The sequence below is a fragment of the Natator depressus genome, chromosome 6, assembly GCF_965152275.1.
Source record: "Natator depressus isolate rNatDep1 chromosome 6, rNatDep2.hap1, whole genome shotgun sequence".
Classification (NCBI taxonomy): Eukaryota; Metazoa; Chordata; order Testudines; family Cheloniidae; genus Natator; species Natator depressus.
Window position 1 is genome coordinate 25997029 of NC_134239.1, and position 9304 is coordinate 26006332.

The window sequence follows — 9304 nt, forward strand, 5'->3', positions numbered from 1 at the left end:
TTGCTGCCAGATCCTCAGCTGGTGTAAGTCAATGTAGCTCCATTGACTTCAATGCCAGTTTACCCTAGCTCAGGATATGGTCCCAGTGTGAAGAAGGAGGCTTGCATCAGAATTTGTTTGCTTGGCATTGTGACGGGGTGGCATTGTGACTGGGCCAGTGGGGGCTGACCAATCACTGTGGGCCCAGGAGACCATGACCCCTCACTCCTGCTGTGCATTCTCCAGCTGAAGGGACAGATAAAAAGGCAGTCCAGCTCAGTCAGGGCTGGTGGAGGAAGAGGAAGGGCATGTGTTGCAGGCTTCCGCTGAGGAACTGTCAACTCTCCAGTCTGTAGGGACTGTGAACTCAGATTATGCTGCGGACAACTAACTGACCTCGGAGACCTACTGGGATGCCAAGCTGCTAACAGCTGAGAAGATGCTCGAGATGGGCTTTTTGGTAGGAAATGACTCAGGGGATGTGTTAGCAGCTGGTGCCTGGACCCTTTATAGGGAGTTTACTGGCTCCGTAGGGCCCTTGGTTGGAACCTGGTGGAGTAGGGTGGGCCCGGGTTCCCCTACCCTCTCCCCCCCTGCACTTGCCACTCGTTGTGGCTACCAGGGGCTCCTGCCATAGACAGAGTGTTTGCTCTGCCCTGTCCATAGGACCAGAGCCCCAAACTGAGTGCTCTGCTCCTCCTCAGGGACTACAGACTGATTGTTACTCTGCCCTGCCCATAGGGTCAGAGCCCCTCCCGCCCATTGCTACTGCCTGCCCCAGCCAGGAGGCTCAGGGGCCATAGACTGAGTGTTTGCCTTGCTCTGCCCTGCCTGAGGGGTTATGGACTGCTTGGTTGCTCTGCCCCTTCAGGGGTCCTGAGGTACCCCAATTGTGGTTGTTTGACCCAACAGAGAATCCCAACAACTGTGTGACGAGGTGGCTGAACCCCGCACTGGGCAAACAGGGGTGGCCCCGTTCGTCACGCCGAGCCCCTGTGACAGGCATTTTGGTTGGCTTTCCTTTTTATGACTAGTTTCTTACTGCCCTAACCACCACCCCATCCTGTGCACAACCCTGTCCATCTTGTCCTTGCAACTTGGTCACAAACACATGGCTTTTCAGACGAGCACGCCCTTTGCCGGTAAAAGGCGGGCTGTTTCTCCTCCCAACACACCTGCCTCTGTCCACTTCTTCCACCTCAATATTTTTTCCCCTTGGCTGGTTGCGTGCAAGTAGCTCTGCTTTCCTGCTGAGGTCAAGGAATTTCCATGTCGCACGCGGCGAGAGGGTTTCCCCGACATCTCTGCTTCAACCCAGGCACTGGTTCATTTAGAAACAGCTCGACTGCTCTTGGAAATGGGCCTGGGTGAAATAATATTATCTTTTCAAGGGCAGAAAAAAATGTTCTTTTATACAGTCGTGCACACACTCTTAAAAGAATTCCACAAAGCTCAGTCTGTTTCTCTCCTCCCCCCTCCCAAAACACTGGAGAAATTCATCCATGGAGTCTGACGGCACTAGAGTATACAGCATTTACTGTGCTCCTTGGGATGCTGGCTGCAGTTGCCTTCCCTAAACAACACATGATTCTGTTGCTGTATCGTGTTGTAACTTGTGAGTATTGTAGTTTGGTAATGCTGCTTGTGTGCTGGGAGAGACACAGGGAAAGGAGTGCAGATGGGGTTTGGAGTAGGAGGCAAGTGGAGAGGAGTTGCCTTTCCTGGATGATTAATAAGCACAAAGAGGCAAGAAATCAATGCCAGTTTTACCCAACATGAGGATTTGGCCCTTGTTACTCCTCTTGCCCAGCAGCTGTTTGGGGGAAAGTCATCAAGGTTGATGTTCTGAAGGGACATAAGCTCATATTCAAAGGGAGCACACATTGGGACCTTTGCTTTGTGCCCTGTGGGGTCCCTCGTCTCACTGATGGTGAAACTGCTCTAGATGCACTCACTGATGACACACGCACAGCTGGGGTACTCTAAACATGCCTAGGGGAATGCACTTGTGAATATTTGCACAAAGATCTCTACAGAGACCCACCTATGCCATACAAATGTCCATTCACAGACACAAACTGAAACACACACACATGCACAAACAACCCCTACGCACCTTTGACAGGACAGAACTGCACATACTGGTCCACAGACATGCCTATTGCCACGCTCACAGACATACCCACTGTACAGTTTTGCCTTATGTTTGCCTTAATGTTTTCTGTGTATTCACAGTATCTGAACTTCTCTTTTTCCTTTGTATAGAAAATACCTAAGGAAATCGGTGAATATTTCAGGAGTGTCACTTAATTACAAAAACAACAAGATGTCCAGCGGCACCTTAAAGACTAACAGATTTATTTGAGCATAAGTTTTCGTGGGTAAAAACCTCACTTCTTCAGATGCATCTGAAGTTTTTACCCACGAAAGCTTATGCTCAAATAAATCTGTTAGTCTTTAAGGTGCCACCGGACTCCTTGTTGTTTTTGTGGATACAGACTAACACGGCTACCCCCTGATACATGACTTAATTACAAAGAGACTGTAACCTTTTCTAAGGATGCCTACTATGCATTAAAATATTTTCTGTATTGTTGTCTGCCCCATTCAAAGTAATATTTTGGTTGCTTTTTTGCTGGGCTTTGTGCACTGAACAGATGTTTTCATTGAGCAGTCTGCAATGACGCCTGGATCTTTTTCCTGAGTGGTTACAGCTCATTTAAAAACCATCAGTGTATTACCTAAGCAATCCCTTGATGTCATGATTAGAAGAACGCAGATGGCTATAGTTCTTAATTCTGTTGCCTGTCTGTGTCTTGTTATTTTTATTATGTTTAACATTTACTCACGTACTGGGCCAATTTTTCAAAGTGAGGTGGGTATATATATATATATTTGCATGTGCCTAATTTCCACGCTCAAGTGCTTCTATCTGTGTGCAAAACTCAGGTCTTTGTACTTATCTGTCCATGTTCTTGTGCAAATACCTGACTTAAATTCGCACACCAGTTATCTGTTGATGAGGCACATGCAAATATATGCATGCATTTGCACAGACCTGACTTTGAGAACTCAGACCACTGACATAAGGGGGAACTGCACATCTTCTTACAAAAGAGCAGTTTGTTTCAACTGCCCCATAAACCATGCCAAACGGCATTCAGTACAATGTGATTCTAAGTTTCAAGCTAGATTTTTGCCATGAAAATCTTACACCCACAATTGTGTGGCTATATTGAAGTACCAGGAAAAAGCATGAATGCACTACAGGTGGAAAACTGTGGGCACAATTAATTGTAGACTTAATACTCTGCCCACAAAACTGGATGGCTGCTTTGAAAGCCAGGCCCATATATGCATATAATGATTCTTGTTTCTCATTACCTACAAGGTCATAAGAACATAAGAATGCCATACTGGCTCAGACCAAAGGTCCATCCAGCCCAGTATCCTGTCCGACGACAGTGGCTAGTGCCAGGTGCCCCAGAAGGAGTGAACCTAACAGGTAAATGATCAAGTGATCTCTCTCCTGCCATCCATCTCCACCCTCTGACAAACAGAGGCTAGGGACACCATACCTAACCCATCCTGGCTAATAGCCATTAATGGACTTAACCTCCATGAATTTATCTAGTTCTCTTTTAAACCCTGGTCAACCCCACCCAGATCACTGGCCACTCTTGGGTAGTAGTGTCCCAGTACTGGTAATGTTACAGCAATGACACAACCCTGCTGGGACTGGGTAAATGTCATTTTAGTTCTCTCTGTTTCCATTGCATGGTTTTGAAAACTTTAAAAATATTGTGAGATACCCTTTGAGATGTGAAATAATATAAATCATGTACAAAATCAAACAGCATACTAAAACTGGCCGTATGTGTGACCTGGGAGCGACTGGCTCCAGCAAGGTTTTGTAGTTAATGAGCTGTCATCTGCAGAGGGACATGCCTGGGTATTATACTGCAGTGGCTGTAGTGATTTGGGCTTCATCCTGCTCCACTGAAGACAGTTGGAGCAGGATAAAGCTCCTTGTTAGGGATGGGCACCCTGAGACCTACGGAAGAAAACAAAGAGATACGGCTCCTTTAAGGGAGATAATACTATGAAACGGTGTGACTGTCTATGGATTGAACAGTTATCTTTAACAGTTTACCTTTAAAAGTTATGGGATGGCAGCAGTCATCTTAAATCTGTGTCTTGGAGGCCAGGCGCCATAAATGCCCTGCTGCTGGGGAAAAAGCCACAGGAAGATTGGACTGTGCAAACAGAAAAGCCAAAGAGAAACGAAAGTATGTCCAGTTTCCTAGTGCTAGGAGGATGAAACAAGTCTGACTGAGCCATGCGTATTTCCAAAGATGCCACCACCATGTAGTAAAAGTCAGAAGTTCTTTGGAGAGAAAAGAAGCTTTCAAACATAGAGGAGGAGCTACACCCTGAGAGAGAAAGTTAAGATTGCCAGTAACTATGTGCAAGGAAATCCAACTGAGGTGCAGCCGGACAGAATCTGAGAGCAAAGGGAGATTACTGGCCATGGCTGAGTGCTTATGGGACACCACTAAAGTTACTAGGTCAGATCTTCACCTGGTGTCAATTCACCTGGCTCCACTGAAATGCTATGTAAGTGACATTCTAGAGCTGGACAAGAACAAGAGCAGATATCTCCTGATTCTGCCTTGCAGACTGGAGGAGAAATGTGATTTTTTTGCAGCGCTCCATAGAATATCATGGCCACAAAACTGATGTGTGTTGTCTTCACAAGTTACTAGTAAAGGCCAAGGCCACCGTGGGTACCCCAGTTCCTGAAAATAAGAGTCCACCAAGTTCCTTTCAGAGGCTACTGAACTCATATGGACTGATGGCTCATCTGGCTGCATTAATTAATCTCTTCACTATCTTCTAGGTCAAACCCAAAGGAGTGTGGCCAATTCTTTGAACTGAAGTCCATGGAGCTATCGTCCATTGACGCCAGCTGAGGATCTGGCCCATTGATCTTAGAAGAAAGAGCACAACAATAGCAGCTGTAACCGGATTTCTGGGGCACATGGAACGGAACACTGAACACTTTGCAGACACAAATGTCATATGTGGAGCAATGGATTATAACCCCTCCCCTGAGCATAATGGGACTAGACAGACCTGGAACCAAAACATATGAAAAGATTGTGCAAGTGTTGCAGTCACAGTATGTTCCAACACTGCTGGTGGTGATGGAGAGATTTCTGTTTTGTAATAGAAACCAAAAAGAGTGGGAAATGCTTTCACAGTGCGTTTGATGCTGGCAGACACCCTTTGTGTCAAGCTGGTCTTCAGTCCTCGTAGTGAGGATATACAGAAGTGACTATTGTCTGAGCCAGATCTCACAGGCCAAAAGGCTGTGGAAATTGCAGCCCAGGGAATCCCTAGTGCTGAATATTCATCCAAAAAGGTACAAGATTCCAAGGGAAATGTCAGGTATTCTGGGATTTTACTGATGTGGCAAGACTGGACATCAAGAATAGTGTGCTCGTGTACAGATCAGATGGGCTTGCAATATACTATCGAGGAACCAACTGATTGTCCCTGTATGCAGAATAAAGTGGCCACAGAAAAGGCCAATACTGGCCAAAAAACAAACAAACCAGCAATAAAGTGTGGCAAGAAGACACTGGACGATCCCTCTGGACAGGAAGAAAACAGAACAAGTCAGCAGAAATTACATTGCACATCTCTACTATAACATTAGCTAATTTTTACTAATCTATCAAAACACATCTTGAGTCATTGCCAAGGAGAAGTGAAATCAACAAGGAGTGGGAGCAGATAGAAGACAGACAGATATTTTAAAAGCAGCACTAGCTCATATCTATGCTGCAAGGGCTGAATGAGTTTCACTGCTGAAAGAGGACCAGTGTCATACACAGCAAACATATGATGAAAGGCATGTCTTGCATGCTGGAGTTATGATTAGCAGTGTTTGGCCCTTTAGATGCTAAGATGGTTCATTGGTTGAATTAGCAGAAAATGCAAGAATTTCAGATCCAGAACATGTGAATGAAGCATTCAGATCTCTTCCATTCTCAAGCCTTTTCTGTTGTTGGAATAAACAGATAATCCTGAATCAGCTTCCTTTTCCATATCACTAACTGATTGCGCTGGGACATCTGTTTCACATGCAGCATGATGCGATGAATTTTCCAGTTCCACTGTTCCAAAACCCATACTTATTTCAAGATGAATTAGAAGACCTCCTCATCATTTTAATTTGTAACACAGAGTGGCAAGGCCCTTGCTTTAGGGAATAATAATCCCTGGGCAAAGCAAGAACTGGAGGATAGTTTTTTAGTTAATAATAGTCATGTTAATTGAACATTCCTTTGGGGAAGGTGGGGAGACGTTGCATCTTAGTATTCATTGTGACTACCCATCAAATCTGTGAATCATAGAATATCAGGGCTGGAAGGGACCTCAAGAGATCATCTAGTCCAACCCCCTGCTCAAAGCAGGACCAATCCCCAATTTTTTTTGCCCCAGATCCGTAAATGGCCCCCTCAAGAACTGAGCTCACAACCCTGGGTTTAGCAGGTCAATGCTCAAACCACTGAGCTATTCCTCCCCGCAATGATTAGTCTCCCTTAAAATTACCTAGTGGCAGCAACCATCTTCAGTTTACATCACAGTAGAAAGGCAACACAACAGTCTGCCACCTACCTACAGACAGTTGGTGTGATTTATCTTTATGAGAATCTCTTTGTTCCCAAGCTAACCCAAACTCTCCCTGAGCCACACACCTTTGTCTGTCGACCATTTGGAAAGAGAGGTTTGTCATAGAACTGTGTGTACGCTTAGCAAATGAGAACTTACAGATACAATACCACAGGGAACAGTGTGAACCATAAATTCATCAAAGCCAGAGCCTCTATAACCTAGTGCTGCGCTGAACAATGTGGAAGAAATGTTGTTCAATCTGTGCCTTTGTGAGCTGTTATGTTCCCAGCTAGCCCACTCCTACAGTGTGCTCAGTGTGCTGACTCTCCAGGAGCTCTCTCCATTCTGGAACCGGCCACCTGTCTCCTGCCAGGCCCCAGAGAGGAACAAGACTGGCTGACAAATACCATATGTTATAGGCTGGCCAAAGGAAGCCTAACTGTATTTTGTTCAGCGTGTCTGTTTAACTGGGTCACTGTAACAAGGCTGTTTTTACAGCTAGCACATCTGTATATGGTTGAACTTTTCTGTCTATATGTGCACTGGTGGAGATCAGACACCCTTATTTTTTGCCCTAGAAATGTAATATTCTGCCCTCCCCAACGGCAGTGTTGGAAGTGTGTGTGTGTGGGGGGGGAGTGAATAGCAATTTTAACACCACCGAAGCACACCACCAACAAAAAGTGATGAGAAACCCCAAGGTTAAAACCATCCATTGCGCAAAGTACTTTCAGTTCTTTGTGAATGTGATGAGACTGTTTCTACTGATCAGAAAAAAAAAAACCCAAAAACATTTGATAGCGCATTCAAACCGAGGGTGCCCAGAACTCTGGGTAATGAATATCTACACACAGATTATGTCTATCTAAAATGTCATCAAAACTAGAGTTGGGCTAAAGGCAGAAAGTAGCTAGATGTGGATCCTTGTTAACAACAGCACAAATCCAGAGTAACTCCATTTAGGTCAGTGTAGCAGAGATCAGAATCTGAGCTTACATCCAGGTGTGGCCTTTTCAAAGGTTCAGCACTTCTGTGTTCTTAGCAGCATGCTCCAATGGGGAAAAACTCAGGGGACCGGCGTTCTATTCCCAGGCCTGCCATAGACCTGCTGAGTCTTTTTGAGAAAGTCACTTCACCTTCTTCTCCCTCTATTTCCCCTCCTGCTATTTATCTGTCTTATCTCTTTAGAGTATAAACTGGTTGGGGCAGGGACTATATTCTAATATATGTGTGACACTCAGCCAGTGAGGGTTAAACACCAGCAGGCTAATTGACCCAAGATCAACCTTTAAAAACATATTCGAGAAATATTGACATTATAAGCAGGGCCATTTCTTGTAGATAGTTATCAAAGCCATGTAAGTGGACTAAATCCTTTGAAATGCAAACCTATATTGTCAGAGAATTAGTAAATACTATTGTATTTGTCTGTGTTTACCTGTATCTGTAAGGCGTTGAGCAATGTGATCTAATTTTCATGTAGATGCTATACTTCGGTTCCTGTCTGTAATATTTCATTGCTATATTCTATTGATTCAGAAATCAAAAGCGGATATTAGCAATTAGATGACACTTGGGTGTAATGGTATCATTGTCTTTATTTCTCTTTGAAGTTTGTAGTAAACTGCTTGTGAACCTTTGAATGGTAAAATGCTTTATGCTAATCAATGCAACTAATTACCTGTGTATACATAGGAAATAGGAATTGACTTCAAAGCAACCATGTATATTACCTATTCTTCATCCAAGGAATGCTGGCTGTGCTATTGGCTAGCAAGAGGCTACATAACCGGCCAGAGAGCTATAAAAGAACTTTGGGACCTGATCCTTTTTTCATCTCAGATCTGCTTAAGTTTGGTCAGGGGAAGTTTAAGTCGCAAGACTGAGGTCTCCCGCTCCAGTCTGGATTAGCCTGCCATTTCTCATGGAAGAATTTAAACAGACACTGCACGTGGACTGCCTATGGGATTATCATTTATGGGACTGATTCTGGAAGAACTTTCTACAAATTGGCAGCTCACCATCTCTACTTACGAAACTAACCTAAGAACTTTACTCATATCTGTATGTATAACGATCTTTAGTCACAATACTCTCTCTCTTTTTTTTAAAATAAATCTTAGATTAGTTAATAAGAATTGGCTGTAAGCGTGTATTTGGGTAAGATCTGGAACATTCATTGACCGGATGGATAATGTGTCTGATTGCTTGGGATTGGTTGAACTTCATATATGTTTTAAGTAAGCCTCACCATATTTGACTTGACTGCCTGGGTGGAAGCCCAGGGCTGGCTTGCTTTAAGGGAGCTCTGTTTTCAGCTCCTGGGTAACCAGTTAGGTATGATAGAAGCTGTTTTGTTGCTGGGTTGGTGAATCTAAGTATTGGAATAAACCACCAGTTTTGGGGGATTGTCTGCCCCATTCTTTGCAGTTTACCCTGATTGAGCAATCTCAGTGAGGCCCTTCCAGGCACCACAGTCACAGTATGTTTGTACAGACCCTAGCAAAGTGAGGACCCAATCTAAGTGGGAACCTTTAGGCACTACCATAATACATGTAGTAATAATAATAATAATTAATAACTTTGGTTCAGCCCATCAGACGAGCCCAGCTGCAAAATTTAGGTTGGGATCAAAACTTCC

The 9304-nt window shown here is 44.3% G+C and overlaps 1 long non-coding RNA gene across 1 annotated transcript; it reads left to right on the forward strand.

Moving 5' to 3' along the window:
* Positions 1-602: 602 nt before the first annotated feature.
* LOC141988834 (uncharacterized) lies at positions 603-8730 on the forward strand. Its single transcript, XR_012639839.1, has 3 exons — positions 603-1594; positions 3371-3484; positions 4880-8730. It is a non-coding gene; the product is annotated as an uncharacterized LOC141988834 (long non-coding RNA).
* The last annotated feature ends 574 nt before the right edge of the window (positions 8731-9304 follow it).